Genomic DNA, 10,522 nt, shown 5'->3' with positions numbered 1-10,522 from the left:
ATCTTCCACCTCACTAAGTGATTACCCACATGAGGTCAGAGAGTATGACCATTTTGCTCATCACTGGATACCCAGAACCTTCCTCTCCTAGTGCCAGTGTGCCAGTAGAGACATTCTGTTAGTTGAACAGCCACACCTAATAATCACAGATTGGGTTTTGCAGAAGCAGATGCTGCAAGGGTTTTTAAGTAGCCCGATCCGGGCCAAAGTAGTCAGGCCATCTTACCTGCACCTCTCAGTCACTGGCCATGGGCTTCTCTGGGAATGGTGTGACCTGGGGCATGGCGCCTCTCTTTAGGTGAGGCAGACCCTAACGGAGCTGACTCCTGCAGGTAGCCTGCTGACCCCACCCCCCAGCAGGGCAACAGATCATCCTAGGAGGAGCTGGGCATCCAGCCTAGTGTTCACCGCATCTAACACTGTCTCTCCATTGTTTTTCCTTATAGTTTTCGTTTTTGTTTTTCTTGCTTGCAAGCATACAGACATCACACTAGCAGTGTTCAACTTAAAACCATTGGGTTTATGACTGACTTGTGTACTCCAGCGCTGCTTCAGGGAACTCCAGCTCACCGCAGAGACCTAAGCCTGCTGGCTAAGCTGCTGTGACAGTCCCAGACCCCATTCAGTCCCTGCCTCGCTGTGCACTGCCACGAGACTTGCTTTAACATTTCTCTTCCTGCTCCCCGGCGGTCTCAAGGCTCATGGTACAGTATAACTGCACCCAGTATAACTGGGTCATATTTAGCGGCGTGATATATTTCTGCTTTAGCCTCAAGAACCTAACTATCAGCTGTGAGTATCTTCCCTCTGGAAAAATAAAAACTTTTATGCTAACATTGTTTTTCCTCCCCCATGTAACTTGTTGTCAAATCATAGTTGCTCCTTCTGTATATAATGTATCCAGTTGCTTCAGTGATCATATGTAAAATACATACCAGTCAAAGCTAACCCATGGCATGTCCTGCTCCCTTGCTCCCAACAGCCCCACCTCAGAACTCAGCTCTTTAAGTCCTAAGATTCAGCTTGATCACCCTGTGAAATGGACATTCAGTAGTATCTACCTTTTAGGACTATGCTGGGAATTAAATAAGATCATTCTTTTAAAAATTACTTATTAAACCCCTATGGGCATTCTTCTATACTCAGAAATTTACTCATAAATAAAAACTCCTGCTCTCATAGAGTTTACATTCATGGAGGAATAATAGACAATAAATACATATGGAAGATCATTTCAGTTGTTGGAAGTACTCTGAAGAATAAAAGGAAGCAGGCTAAGGGAACGGAGAGTGACAAGGGATGCTGTTTTAAACTGAATACTCATGTAAGGCCTCTCTGAGGGGTTGAAGTTTGGAAAGACATTGGAATGAGCTGAGAGAAAAAGTCAAGTGGAGGAGAAGTGCCAGGAAAAAGATATGGCAGGTGCCCCAGCTCCTAGATGAGAGTCCATTCCTGGTTGAGGAACAGTAAGAAATAGAGTGACAAGAGAGAGAGGTAGGAGATGAGTGGGGTGAGGGGACCCAGGGACAGACCATGAAGGTCTGTATGTATTCTAAGTACAAGGAAGTCACTGAAAGATTTTAAGTAGAGGAGCTACAAGTTCAGATTTTTAAAGGATCCCTGTGATTTAACATATGAGTAAAAGCCAGAAAACCTCATCAAAAGTCTTATAGCAAATAATCATTTGGTATGAACAATAGTTATTATTATTTCCATTAGGTTTGTGGTACAGTAACTGTGTCACTCTGAAATGGTCAGGAACCTGGAAGTTAACAAAGCTGTAGGAAACCAAAATAGATTTTCATGGATTCCACACAGCAGAGCTCTACTCAACATACTTCCTTGAGTCCCCACGTAGAAGCTGCTTTATTTTGAATAGAATCCTAGTGAACTTCCAACAAATGACTGAAAATAACAGTTAAAAGGGAGGGAGAAAACTGATGAAAGCGAGCATGTTTACAGTAATAAATAATAAAAAAAATTCTTGAACAATGAACAACAACAACAAAAAAACCCTACAATCTGGTGACAGAGCAGGGACACATAGGCTCTGAGGACCGAATGAATAATTCAAATAGTCTTAAAAAATGACCTTGGATCATCAATAAAGTTTACCTTATGTTCTGTATAATTTGGTTAAGAAGGCAGGGGCATTAGTATTATTATATTGGAGGACGCCTTCAAATTATGTTGGCACCTACAGGCAAAAATTTAATTCACTCAGAACATTTGCTTTTAACAAAAAGCTATTTTCTCCTAGCAGGCACTTAACAAGTGAAGTGTTACTGAATTAAGATCTTTTCAGCAACGGAACAATTCCCAACACATTTTTTAGCCAAACCAGTTGGCCATAGTATCTATAGAACTGATGCTCCATGGTTCTCGGCAGCTAAAACTAGTAGATAGAACACATTTATATTCATCACAAGTCAGTTGACCAGTATTTCGCTGGTATGTCTGGGGTTTGTATTCCTTCAAAAAGCATTAAATCATGAAATAAGACAATACGTTTTCATGTTCCCAAGTAGTCACTTATTTTCTCTTTATATTTGCAAGAAAAAGCTGATGATTTTAAAATATATTTTTCTTAAAAGTAAGCATCATTATCATTTTGTCCACTGGCCGTCATCGAATACTGCCTTGAGTTGTTTTCTGGATGTTAGGACAATTCAGACAAGATTAATACAAGTCACTCCTGAGGCCAGAACATCCAAAAGCATGGTATTCAATAGGTAGTTCACTTTCCTTCTCATTAGGAGTAATTTTTCCTCACTAACAAATTCAACCCATTTATTGATAATATTCCAGAGCCATTAAAATCTAAATCTGTTTAGTTATGTGAAACTGATTTTAAAATCAAATGGGTGTGGACATGTTTATATGCATTGACCTTAGAATTTATCCCAAGGAAATGATAAGAATTTGGATATAGATTTATTGAAATGAATATAACTATAGCACTATTCATAATAAAAATGTGAAGCAACACAAATGCTTAATAATAGGGAAATAAATAAAATAGCATATCTGTTTAATGACTCCATGTTATATATAAATACCATGAAAAATTTTGTGCAAATATATAGTGAATGGGAAAAGTAAACACAATATAATATTAAAATGAAAGTTAGATATTAAATACAATATGATCTCAACAGCCACATCTGTATCTTGAAATGAGACAAACAGGCACTTACCATGAGCTAAGCAGGCAAATATGTGTAATGTCTTTGGCAGTAAATGTCTTTGGGTAATTCAACTTTAATCTTCTTTACATTTTCTTTTATTTCCTAAATAGAAAAAAAACTTTTTTTTCTACATTGAGCATATAATATTTCTTGATCACACCAAAACCAGTTATTTTTTTTTTTTAGGTTTATTTATTTATTTTTGAGAGAGAGGGAGGGAGGGAGAGAGAATCTCAAGCAGGGTTCTCATGGTTAGAATAGAGCCCGATGAGGGGCTTGAAGTCAGAAACAGTGAGATCATGGCCTGAGCCAAAATCAAGAGTTGGATGCTTAACCGACTGAGCCACCCAGGCACACCAAAACCAGTTATTTCTTTAAAATCTCATGGCCAGTTTCATTTCATTCAATTCAAAGGTAAGACATCTGCACAGCTAGTAAACAAGTAAATGTGAATTTAGGAGATAAAAGATCCTAAAAAACCTGAGAGTACCCATTTTTTTTTTGCATGACAATAAAATCCTGCCTTTTTGGCCAACCATAACTGTTGAAAGAGTCTGAATTATTTCATACATTTTAAATTAAATATTAAACTTGATTCCATATAATGCATACATTTCTTAAACAGGTAGAAGTATATAGGCAAGAAAAAGGTAACAAGTGCTCACCCCCTTTTCCAGAAGCATTTGGTATTTTTATATAAATATATGGCATTTTTAAATAAGTGTAGTTTACTTATCTTAAAATATCTAGAACTCACATACTGGATCAAAACAATTGACATGAATATATTAATTTGCCTAAGCCTGTAAGATGCCTATATTTCCTCAACTAAGAGTCAAGACCCAGGATCTGACCCAAGATTCTATATTCCTTCCAGACATGGACACAAAAATGCTGATACTTCTGAGGTATTTTTAGAGGTTGATTGTTAAGACATTGCAAACTTGAACTTCAGCTGAGACTTAATAGTCAAAATTCTGAATTAGTGGAACCAGAGACTTTACTGTTCTGAGAAATGTCCAGGAGGGTTCCTTCATAACCAACCATCTCTCACTAAGCATTCAGGAAATAGTATGCCTGTCCTGACAGCCTCTATTGTTTTAAATCCACATCAAATTCTAAGAGTGCCTTTGAATTCAACAAAAATTATAAAACACTACAGTATAGTCAATTGCTTTAAAAATGCTTTGCTCCAGACCAAATACAAAGAACAAATATATTCTTTGAGAGCAAGCACCCCTAAACCAATATTGCATGTGATATTTCTTAGTGCCCTTCTCAAACCTACTAGAATATTCTTTAGTTTCAACTAGATAACTCTTTTCTCACACAGCAGAATTGACTATGAGCTCAGTAAGGACAGACTCTCTCTCTCTCTCTCTCTCTCTCTCTCTCTCTCTGCCTCTTTCTATGCCCCCCTCCCCCACCTCTCATCTCTTCTCTCTCTTTCCTGACAGGGCAACCAAAAACAGTGACTAACACAATCCAGTTGCTTAGTAAGTGAAGAAGGCAAGAGGTTTGGGAGTTTGATCATGAAGCCCCTCCCAAATATCGAGCAGAGCCACTGATGGATTATTGTGGGAAAATTTCCACAAGCACTTCTTTAACAGTGTAGAGAGGACAGCACTCCCAGTTTGTCTTTTGTCGTGTATCTTAGGAGTGCCATTTTAATTTAAAATGTTCTGTGGCATTCCTGCTTTGAGGGAAAACACAGTTGGAACTCAGGAGCACAATAAGAGAATTAATAACTTTTCATTGAAAATACATGCAATTTTGGAGCTGTCAATTTCAGCTATGTCTCTTTAAATACTTTTTCTTCTAGAATCCAACTGGGTAGATGAGATTTTTTTTAATTCCATTATAGAAGTAATAGCCCTGTTTTGGTGTTTTGTAAGCAGATAATATTCTGCTAGTGACTGTCTTTGCAGTAATGCATTGCTCTGAATTCTGAATTCTATTATTTTACATCTACAGCAGCTTAAAGTGTATTTTTTATAAACAGCAAACTTCACCTCATAAAAATTCATTACATAAGGGCATAAACAAGTGCTTTTCCTTCTAGTCATTGGCAGTAAGTGATTCATCAGTTTTCCACAGAAAACCAATTTCATTGCAGATGTTCTGTAATTTCCAATCTCCCTGAATTGTGGAACCATATCACACAATCCCAATGCAAGGGATGTAAAGATTTTTTTTTAAGGTCTGTGCTTAGCCTCTTTAATAGGATTGAATATCATTTGCTGTCTCATCAGTTTTATTTTTAAAAATTAAGTAATCAGGCCCCCTATTCTTTCCTTTCTTGCCTATGTTGATTCCACACATGGATGGATACCTGGAAGAAGACCCAAAACCCCCAAATGACTTAATGTCTGAAAACAGTAACATTCACTCCTGATCCCAAAGTCAAACTAGAAATATACAAGGAACAAAATTTTTCCCAAGTCTAAATTCTCTTGTTTTTCTCGATGTTTACTTTTTTTCTTTCAAGCCCATAGTGAATGAGAAACGCAAGGGCTATGAAAAACTGAGGATATGTCCACCTTTCTATTAACAATACAACCCCTAAGAGATATCCTTGGGAAAATTACACTCCACCAAGATTCGCTTGAGTTTAGTTCGGTCCAGTATTTCAAAGTTGATAAACAGAAAATGGGCATTCAAATATTAAATAGGGAGTTGAGAGGGAAGATATGCCTATAGATTCCATGATAGTCTAAGGCCATATACGATAAGTAAAAATTTCTCAGAAATGCTGACAAGGAAAAGGTTAAATATTTTCTAAGAGGCTTAGAAAATTAAAGTGCAGTCTTTTTAAAAACACCTCATTCTTTAAGTTGAGAGTTGGAATCAAAAGCATAATAATTAAATTTACTAACAACACAAAGTGATAAGGTATTGCAAGGGTGAAGCGACTGATTTTCAAAACTACCAATTAGATTCTGAAGCTGATCCTTATTCACCTCTCTGCTTGCACTGCAGCTTTGGTTACCCACATAGTTCTTTTAATGAGTTACATAAGGAAGGCCCATGGACTTGTCTCAGCGGGGCCATTTTCTGCAGAGGCCGCTGAGTGTGTTTTGTGTTTTGCAAAGCATAAATATCTGCCCATGAGTCTGCCATGGTCCCTAGAACGCCATCAGCAATGGAGAGTAGTGTGTTATAAGGGAAGAGCATCATCCCTAATATCTAATACACTAAATCACATGGAATGTTCTGCCACCTCTAGTGCGTTTCCTGCTGGCACCAAGCAGAGACTAGAGTTAGCCAGAGAAAGGGCAAAGCTGGCCACTATACATGCAACCATAAACTATGGAGACATCAGTTAAAACCTATTCTGTCTTGGGGCGCCTAGGTGTCTCAGTTGGTTGAGTGACTTCTTCGGCTCCGATCATGATCTCACAGTTGGTGAGTTCAAGCCCTGTGTTGGGCTCTGTGCTGACAGCTCAAAGCCTGGAGCCTGCTTCAGATTCTCTGTCTCCCTCTCTCTCTGTCCTTTCCCTACTCATGCTGTGTCTCTCTCTGACTGTCAAAAATAATAAATAAAACATTAAAAACAAAAAACCCAGTTCTGTCTTCTCATCCCCTGAACTCCTCAATTCACATTTCATCTTTTACTTACTCTTCTTCAAGTACATTTTAAACTGGCTTCTCCTTTATACAAACTGAAATTTAAATTGATGGGAATGATTAACATAGCCTTCCCCTCCATTCAATTCAGAAAAATGATATTTGAACATTTTCTCTAGTATGTTGAGCACTAGGAATCCAAAGATAAGTAAGAGATCAGGGTCTACCAAAGGAGATGATGCTAAGAGTGAGTAGACAAAATGCCTGGAGAACCTTGAGATGTGAATAGTTTATTCCATGGGGGACCTATAGAAAGCCTTGATAGGAACACAAGACATCTTCAGGTGAAACAGAAGAAGAGCATTGAAATGTAACAAAACAAAGCACTCTTGTGAGTTAACACATGAATTCTTAAATCCAAGTTCAGATGAATAGTCATTCAATAGATGATCATCAAAGAGCTACAGAGTACATGACACTGCCAGGTAAGCACTGTGGATGGAAAGAGAGATAAACCAGAGGATATGTTTTCTGCTTAGAAGGAGCTCACAGTTTTCCTGAAAATAAGGAGCTCACAGTTCTCCTGAAAATTAGTTACCACTGTGGAAAATAAAGTCTGGTCAGAGGAAGGGTTTGTACATAGGCAGGGTGAAGACAGGTTCATAACATAAGGCATCATTTCAAAAAGAAAGCACACATTGGTCATCTCAAGTGGAGAGCCATGTTTTCCAGGGCTGGCAGGAAAGCTAAGGATGCCTGTGAAGACAGAAGTGGCAAAATGAGAGATAAGATTGGTGACAGGAGATAGACTGAGTAGGTTTGACTGAACCCCAAAATCTTAAGCTCTGCTCAGTGGCTCATACTCTTCTGGAAATTTTTATTCAGTGAGAAAAGTGTTGTATAAGTCACACTTCACAAAAGAAGAAACTCAGTAATTTGTCCCAGGTTGCTGTGCAAGTGTGAGACCTGAGATCATTCTGACTACAAAACCCACCCCTTTCTACAATATCAAACTCTTTTCAGTTTTATTTCACAATTGCTCCCAGAGGCTCATTGTACAACTGGCTTGTCCATACTTTCTGCATTCCTTCAATCTCAACAAAAATCAGGAATGTATCAGAAAGAAAAAAAATATTACTCAGATCAAACTACCCTTTAGAGTATTGGCCTTCATAGAGCAGACACTGGTTAGAATGTCCTATTTGAATAACCATACTGTAATTTAGAAATAGAGAAGGTACAATGTATTCCTGAGATACTTGGGTACTGAATCTCAAGAAGCCTATGTCAAGAATCTCTTTTCACCCAAGAAATGGAGATGATTCAGGAAGGAGGGGTTATTACTGTTTTCTCAGAGCTCCACATTGTGCCTGGTGGTAATCAATAATTATTTCAATAAATAGAAGAATAAATGTCAAAAGATAAAGCATCACAGATGTTTATTTTAACCTACAAATTGTCAAAGTCATTTTCCCGTGGTGCTCTTTTTAATAATCATACCAAGTATTGTTGGGAGTATAGAGAAATGAGCATCTTCTTATATTACTGTAGCATTGTAAATTGTTTTGGGGAACAGATCGGTTTTATGTATCAAAAGCTTTAAAATATGCCTCCTTTTTCATGAGAAATATGTGTGTGTGTGTGTGCACATGCATGCTTGTATGTGTGGAGAGCGAGAGAGAGAGAGAGAAAAAGAGACAAAGAGAGATGGAAATTTATTATGAGGAATTGGCTTACATGATTATAAAGGCTGGAAAATCCTAAATCCACAAAGTAGGCCATTGGTCTGGAGACCCAGGAGACTCAAAGCTTCAGTTCCAGTCTGAAGGCCAGCAGACTGGTGAGTTCTCTCTTGCTTGGAGGAGGCTTGTCTTTTTGTTCTACTCAGGCCTTTAAGTGATCAGATGAGGCCCAGCCACAGAATGGAGGACAGTCTGCTTTACTCACAGTCTGCCAATCTCATCCAAACACCCTCACTAGGTGATAGTCTTTCACCAAATATCTGAGCACCCCATGGTGCCAGCCAAGTTGACACATATTTTTAACAAACACATTCTCCTGATGGAGGGGCTGTCAGCAGAAGATCAAGGAAATGTTCTTTGGAGGATCCTCATTAGACATAGGCACGAGAGCAATGTGTCTCTGAGAGGGGCTTTTTTTCTAGTCATTAAGGAAAACATAACAATGGTCTGATACAATGAATACTTAAAGAATAGACACAGTTTTGTCACCTCAGGCATTTGCAGCTCTGGGAACTGGCCCTCCAGGCCCAATCTTCAAGCAGTAATTTGTTACACAGTATAGATAACTAATACAATAATACTTTACAATTCTGAACCTGATTTTATACTATACTCATGCCAAATGGCAATAAACTATGAAAGGTTGCCACATAAGACAGAGTAAATATTTGATTTTTCTTCTGCCTGTTGAAATAAGATACTTTTAATTAAGTAGCAGTGATAGTATCCTAAATTCAGTAATATATGGTACACCATAAAGATGCATGTTTCTAGTCACTTAAAGCTGCTTGGATTGAAATATTGTTTTAAGCAGTTAGCTTGTTACATCAAATTAATGACAATGACTGATTTAAGAGAAAAAAGGCATTGGGTGGTTGTTCTTGCTGCTATTGCTGTTTCCATCTTGAGTACCTGTCACATGGTAGGCATTCTATAACTGAATATGGGTGAATGGGTTTCCCATAAATTAAATAAGAATTCATTTGTTTAAATGATAAAGTATTGAGTTTCACTGAGTTCACGGGGTAGTTGGCCACTGATCTTTTGAATATGTATTGTCCTTTATTATAATGCTGATTACACAGCTATCATTAAAAATAAGTCTAAGGCATTCCTGGATTTTCTAAAGTTCACATGACGCCCATTTCAGTTGCTTTTGGGAAAGAACTCCATTAGTACCTGTTTTTGCTAAGCTCGATAAATCCAAAGATAGTTTTTGCTCTTATGAGAAAAAGATGAAAAAAATAGCATTCAGCATTTGTTTTGAAGCAAACCAGTGTGAAGGCATCGTGCACCTCAAACAAGGGTGGCACCGCCAAGCTCCTTACCTGGCTGGGAACTAACTACCTGCTGCATCTCAGCATCCAGCCAACCATAGCTTTGAAGTGTGCCTGTGAGTATCTATGTTTTATCTTGATTTATGTTGTGGATTTTCTAGCAAGATATGTCCTAAAGTCTCAGAAAAGCCTAAGAGAGGTTATTTTGGGGGTCTGGGAAGGCTCAAAAATTTTTCCATATAAATTAATGGTAACAATATCTTCATGTTATGCCATTTTGGCTTATGAAGGATTTCATGGGAATGCTCTACTTCCAGATAGCAGAGCAACCTGTATTGCTTTATGAAATTGCAGACCCAATATTTTACTTTGCTGAAAACATTAACTCCTAGACACTCCTATCTGTTAGAATGTGTTTCTAGTCTCCAATGAAGACTAATTAGCAGGGAGATAGAATATGTTCCAAGATGAGCAGCAACTTCCTGAACCAGGAAACTGGATTTTTATCTCCTTGACCTTCCATTTATCCTTTGAAAAGGCAGAAGTCACATTAGCTGTGTAACTAACCTGCTGGCTCAACTTCCTCTTGTCTCTCTTAGTAAGCTGTTATACTTTCTTCATTTTCTTTCAACTTTCTCCACTGCAAAAGTCTTTGAAAAGAAACTTGATTTTTATCAGCTTACATTCTTTTTCAAACAAAGTTTATTTTCCTTAAATTTGTTGGATTGATTAATTTAACATTAAATTA

Source organism: Hyaena hyaena, unplaced genomic scaffold (genome assembly GCF_003009895.1).
Source record: "Hyaena hyaena isolate Hyena2069 unplaced genomic scaffold, ASM300989v1 scaffold_1691, whole genome shotgun sequence".
Classification (NCBI taxonomy): domain Eukaryota; kingdom Metazoa; phylum Chordata; class Mammalia; order Carnivora; family Hyaenidae; genus Hyaena; species Hyaena hyaena.
The sequence above is the reverse complement of the archived record's forward strand: the minus strand, read 5'-3'. Positions refer to the sequence as shown.